Below are 6736 nucleotides of genomic sequence, written 5' to 3'. Positions count from 1 at the left end.
GTATATTGGCAGCGGAAAGTAAAGCATGCAACTTGCAAGAATGTAAAGGGAAGGGTTTGGAGAATTCAAACGCAGTTGGAGACACGGATGTTTTTCCCGTGGTTCGGATAGGTGGTGCTATCCTACATCCACGTTGATGGAGACTTCAACCCACGAAGGGTAACGGTTGCGCGAGTCCATGGAGGGCTCCACCCACGAAGGGTAATGGTTGCGCGAGTCCACAGAGGGTTCCACCCACGAAGGGTCCACGAAGAAGCAACCACCCACAAAGGGTCCACGAAGAAGCAACCTTGTCTATCCCACCATGGCCATCGCCCACGAAGGACTTGCCTCACTAGCGGTAGATCTTCACGAAGTAGGCGATCTCCTTGCCCTTACAAACTCCTTGGTTCAACTCCACAATCTTGTCGGAGGCTCCCAAGTAACACCTAGCCAATCTAGGAGACACCACTCTCCAAGAAGTAACAAATGGTGTGTAGGTAATGAACTCCTTGCTCTTGTGCTTCAAATGATAGTATCCCCAACACTCAACTCTCTCTCATAGGATTTGGATTTTGTGGAAAGAAGATTTGAGTGGAAAGCAACTTGGGGAAGGCTAGAGATCAAGATTCATATGGTAGGAATGGAATATCTTTGTCGCAACACATGAGTAGGTGGTTCTCTCTCAGAACATATGAGTTGGAATTGTGTATGTGTTCTGATGGCTCTCTCCACGAATGAAGAGGAGGTGGAGGGGTATATATAGCCTCCACACAAAATCCAACCGTTACACACAGTTTTCCAATCTCGGTGGGACCGAATCAACAAACTCGGTCGGACCGAAAAGGTAAACCTAGTGACCTTTAGAGATTTTCGGTGGGACTGACATGCAACTCGGTAGGACCGATATGGTTAGGGTTTGGGCATAACGTAATCTCGGTGAGACCGATTACACAAACTCGGTGAGACCGATTTTGGTAATTAACTAACCAGAGAGTTGGTCAGGCAAACTCGGTGGGACCGATTTGCTCTTTCGGTGAGACCGAAAAGTTACAAAAAGGAAACACTGAATTTACATTGCAATCTCGGTGGGACCGAGATCCCTATCGGTAGAACCGAATTGCCAGGGTTTGGCAGTGGCTTATGACAAGTGAAACTCGGTGGCGCCGGATAGGAATAATCGGTAGGTCCGAGTTTGGCTTTGGGTTTAGGTCATATGTGGAAGTGGGAAAGTAGCTGAGGATTTTGGAGCATATCATTAAGCACATGAAGCAAGAGGCTCATTAAGCAACACCTCATCCCTCCTTGATAGTATTGGCTTTTCCTATGGACTCAATGTGATCTTGGATCACTAAAATGTAAAATGAAGAGTCTTGAGCTTGAAGCTTTAGCCAATCCTTTGTCCTTAGCATCTTGAAGGAGTTCCCACAACCTTTAGTCCATGCCACTCCATTGTTGAACTTATCTGAAACATGCTAGATAGAAATGTTAGTCCAACAAGAGATATGTTGTCATCAATTATCAAAACCACCTAGGGAGCACTTGTGCTTTCAATCTCCCCCTTTTTGGTAATTGATGGCAACATACATCAAAGCTTTAGTTAAAGATATAAAGAACAACAAGTAAAGCTTTGGAAGGACATGTAACAAGCATAGGCTCCCCCTACATGTATGCACTCATGTAAATATGAAATATAGAGGCATGTGAGAGCATAACCATGACAGAGTAGGCAATGTGTTACATGTATCTTGGCCATATGCATCAGAGCAAAAGATTATCAAGGAAAATACCTTCATGCTCATGAGTCCTTCTTGCAAACAGTATGTACATAAGCAAGAACTCCTCATACTCATGATTTTGATGCATATACTTACCTTGTGGTCTAGAGTTGGCTTAGGATGGAATGAACCTGCACAAACAAAGTTAGATAACACAGGTACATCCACTAGCCAGAGCAAACAAAAGAAACCACAAGAATACCAAGACTGGGATGACATGTAGAGAGTGAGTACAAGGTACCACATTGGATTCAACATGTCCCCAAGAATAAAGATATGCAATGAATTTGACTGATTTCTTTCCCTTAGGTGTCTTGCTCCCCCTGAATCTTACATGGGATATTGGGAGAAGATAGGGAACAGAAAATCAGAGCTGAAAGATACAAATGAACATGTCTTTCCCCCTAAAAAGACATGTGACATCTCTCCTCTTGAACATCAAGCATCAAGCATCTGGGATCCTTGAGTATTCTCTCCCCCTGGAAGTCTCTCTCTCCCCCTTAATACTTTCTCTCTTGTAGGTTTGGTCCTTGAGACTTTTTCTCTCCCTTGATGTGATCTCTCTCTCCTACAAGCTTTGATGTGATCTCTCTCTCCCCCTTTGACATCAATTTCCAAGAAGGGATTTCTGGAATCCGTTGTATAGGTTTGGTCCTTGAGACTCAGCACAAAGCAATGGATAAAACTATGATGCTTGTAGAGGACAAGATTCATTGAGTAGAGCTGGATCGGAAGAAATATAGAACAAGTGGCAAACTGTTTTTCCTGTTGCGAAGTCGGTGGCACCGAGTGGCATGTTTCGGTGGCACTGAAAAGATTCGGTTGGACCGAAAATTACAAGTCGGTGAAACCGAGTTCACACAGAGAAAAACACTTGTCACCTCAGCTCACTAGACATGTAGGATCTCACAAAGATTTGTAATGAATTACCTGAAGGATTTGCAAGGAATTGAATGCAGAAAATGCAGAACAAAAACAAAGAGAAAAGAGAAAAACTGAAAGATCTAGATGAAGTTTTTTTTTGAAAAAGAGAAAGAAAATAAACATGCATGAGACAAATGCAATAACACAGAAAAGAGCACAAGAGAACTTCATCTAGAGTTGGGTGGTGACATAGTCACCTATGTTAGAGTATATTGACTTAGGAGTCAAGTGAGAACACTTGATCATAGGTCATACTCATCGTTTAGGCTCAAAATGGGGTTACCATTTTTCGTTTAAGCATATTGATGTATTCACATCTTGTTGAGTTGCTTTGACTCATGTCTTGGAGTAAAGCTTCTCTAAGATGGAATAACATACCTTGGGTGGTGGTGTGGTTCTTGCTCATGTAGTTGAACTTGTGTGGGTGCTCAAGGTTGATGTAGCTCATCAAGAGTTGGGAGCACCACTTGGAGTTTGAGTTCATCTACCTACATGGATTAGTTCTTGCAAGGAAGAGCACTTGTGTATCCAAAAATGACAATCATGAAGCTCAACATAGAATTTGTCAAAGGATATGTTTGAATGGTTTTGTGCTTCCTTGTCTTCAACCACCATTGTGTAGAGTCTTGGTGATGTAGAGATTGCTCAAGATGTGAGTGAGTCGCAATCTCATGGAATTAGATTCAACCAAGCACCTACATGGGTTAGACAACATGCAAGGTGCAAAAATATCCAAGACATAAGATAGTTATCATAAGAGATATATCATGGATTAGTCATAAGCTCATGTCTTGCATGTATCCAATGGAGTTTCTACTCCAAGTTCGAAGCATCAATGATGTTCAATTCACCTCTCAACCTGCAAAATACTTTCTCATCAAGAGGTTTAGTAAATATATCCGCTAATTGCTTATCGGTGCGAACGTGCTTAAGATTAATGTCACCCTTAGCAACATGATCTCGAATGAAATGATGACGAACTTCAATATGCTTAGTTCGAGAATGTTGTACAGGATTATGACCAATTTTGATAGCACTTTCATTGTCACAAAGTAGTGGAACATGTTTCACATAGATCCCATAATCTTTAAGAGTTTGGGTCATCCAAAGTAATTGAGCACAACATGAACCAGCGACAATGTATTCCGCTTCGGCGGTGGATAAGGATACCGAGTTTTGTTTCTTGGAAGACCAAGACACAAGAGATCTACCAAGAAATTGACAAGTACCCGAAGTGGACTTTCTATCAACCTTGTCTCCGGCATAATCCGAGTCAGAATAGCCAACAAGATCAAAATAAGATCTCTTAGGATACCAAATGCCAAAGTTTGGTGTATGGATTAAGTATCTCACTATCCTTTTCACAGCCTTAAGATGACATTCTTTAGGAGCAGCTTGATATCGTGCACACATGCACACACTTAGCATAATATCGGGACGTGAAGCACATAGGTATAACAATGAACCAATCATAGAGCGATAAACCTTTTGATCAACCGGTTCACCATCTTTGGTTAAATCATTATGTCCACTAGTAGGCATGGGTGTGGACATACCTTTGCATTCTTGCATATTGAACTTCTTGAATAAGTCCTTGGTGTACTTTGTTTGAGAGACAAATGTACCTTCCTTAGTTTGCTTGATTTGCAAACCGAGAAAGAATTTGAGTTCACTCATCATAGACATCTCAAACTTCTCTGACATTAGCTTTCCAAACTTTTCACTAAAGAGAGGGTTAGTTGAACCAAATATGATATCATCAACATAAATTTGGCATACAAATAGTTCTCCATTAACCCTTTTAGTAAAAAGAGTAGAATCAATTTTACCAATTTCAAAACCACTTGTAATAAGCAACTTGGTCAAGCATTTATACCATGCTCTAGGAGCTTGTTTAAGACCATAAAGAGCTTTGTGAAGTTTGTAAACATGATTTGGTTTCTTAGGATTGATAAAGCCGGGAGGTTGTTTGACATGAACTTCCTCCTCTATTTCACCATTTAGAAAAGCACTTTTAATGTCCATTTGGTACAAGGTGATATTATGGTGATTAGCATAGGCAAGTAAGATGCGAATGGACTCAAGTCTAGCAACGGGAGCATATGTCTCACCATAGTCCATACCTTCGACTTGTGTGCACCCTTGGGCGATGAGACGTGCTTTGTTGTGAACCACTTGTCCATCTTCATCTTGCTTGTTGCGAAACACCCATTTGGTACCAATGATGTTGTGGTTGTTGTCGGGCTTCTCAACCAATGTCCAAACTTGGTTTCTCTCAAAATTGTGTAGCTCTTCATGCATAGCGTTTATCCAATCCGGATCTTCCAATGCTTCTTCTACCTTCATAGGTTCAATGCTAGAGATGAATGAATAGTTTTCACAAGAGTTAGCTAAACGAGTTTTTGAGCGAGTGATTCTCCCAGTTTGTATATCATTGAGGATTTGCTCGACGGGATGATCTTTGGCAATTCTTGCTCGAACTCGTGAGAGCTTTTGCTTGGGTCTTCGTTTAACATCTTCTTCATCTTGTTCTTCTTCTTGGCCTTCTTCATTGTTGACGTTGTCGTTCTCTTGTCGTGGTGGAGAAGGAGGTTGTTGATGTTCGTCTTGATGCATTTCCTTGTCTTCTTCATCTTGGTGTGTCCCACTTGTGGATGCTTCCGTGTCGATTCTTGGTTCACCTTGTCGTGAAGTAGAAGCTTCCACTTGGACGGATGAAGTACTCTCCTTCACCTCCGTTGGATGAATTTTGCCAATGGACAAGTCTTGGATTGCTTCTGAAGGGTCTTTGTCTCCTACATCAATTGGCAATTGCTCTACTTGCGAGCCATTATATTCATCAAACTTCACATCTACCGTCTCTTCAACCTTTCGGGTGAAATTGTTGTAGACACGGTAAGTGTGAGAGTTTGAGCCATAACCAAGTAGAAAACCTTCATGAGATTTAGGAGCAAACTTTGAACGATGATGCTTATCAAGAATGTAGCACTTTGAGCCAAATACTCGAAAGTATCCAACTTGGGGTTTGTTACCGGTGAGAAGCTCGTATGCCGTCTTGCCGAGTAGCTTGTGAAGATATAAGCAATTTGTTGCGTGACAAGCTGTCTCAACCGCTTCTGCCCAAAAGTGCTTCGGCGTCTTGTATTCATCAAGCATCGTTCTTGCCATTTCGATGAGCGTCCGGTTCTTCCTTTCAACAACTCCATTTTGTTGAGGTGTGTACGTAGTCGAGAACTCGTGTGAAATCCCTTCTTCGTCAAGAAAGGTGTCCACATTTGCGTTCTTGAACTCCGTTCCGTTGTCACTCCGAACCTTCTTGATCTTCACGTCAAATTGATTTCGGGCCTTCCTAGCGAAGTTTCTGAAGATCTTCTGGACCTGCGACTTGTCATTAAGAAAGAACACCCACGTAAATCTTGAAAAATCATCAACTATAACTAGACCAAAAGAATTTCCACCGAGACTCTTGTAGGCGTTGGGACCAAACTAGATACGTGTATATTTTGAATGGTGGGGCAGTCAGCTGGTGCAGTTGCAAACAAAGCGTCGTGGCGGGATCTACATGTGAAGCGGAGTACATAGCTACCTCGGAGGCAGCACATGAAGCAGTGTGGATGAAGGAGTTTATCACCGACCTAGGAGTGATTCCCAATGCGTCAGGCCTAATGACTCTCTTCAGTGACAACACTGGAGCTATTGCCCTTGCCAAGGAGCCCAGGTTTCACAAGAAGACCAGACACATCAAGCGTCGCCACAACTCCATTCATGAATATATTCAAGATGGAGACATAGATATTTGTAAAGTACATACGGATCTGATGTCGCAGATCCGTTGACTAAACCTCTTCCACGAGCAAAACATGATCAGCACCAGAACTCTATGGGTGTTCGATTCATCACAATGTAACTAGATTATTGACTCTAATGCAAGTGGGAGATTGTTGGAAACATGCCCTAGAGGAAATAATAAAATAGTTATTATTATATTTCCTTGTTCATGATATAATTGTATTAACCAGAAACCGTAATACATGTGTGAATACATAGACCACAAC

This window comes from Triticum urartu, chromosome 3A, assembly GCF_056163025.1.
Source record: "Triticum urartu cultivar PI428250 chromosome 3A, HENAU_Tu73, whole genome shotgun sequence".
Lineage (NCBI taxonomy): Eukaryota > Viridiplantae > Streptophyta > Magnoliopsida > Poales > Poaceae > Triticum > Triticum urartu.
Note: the sequence above shows the minus strand (reverse complement) of the source record.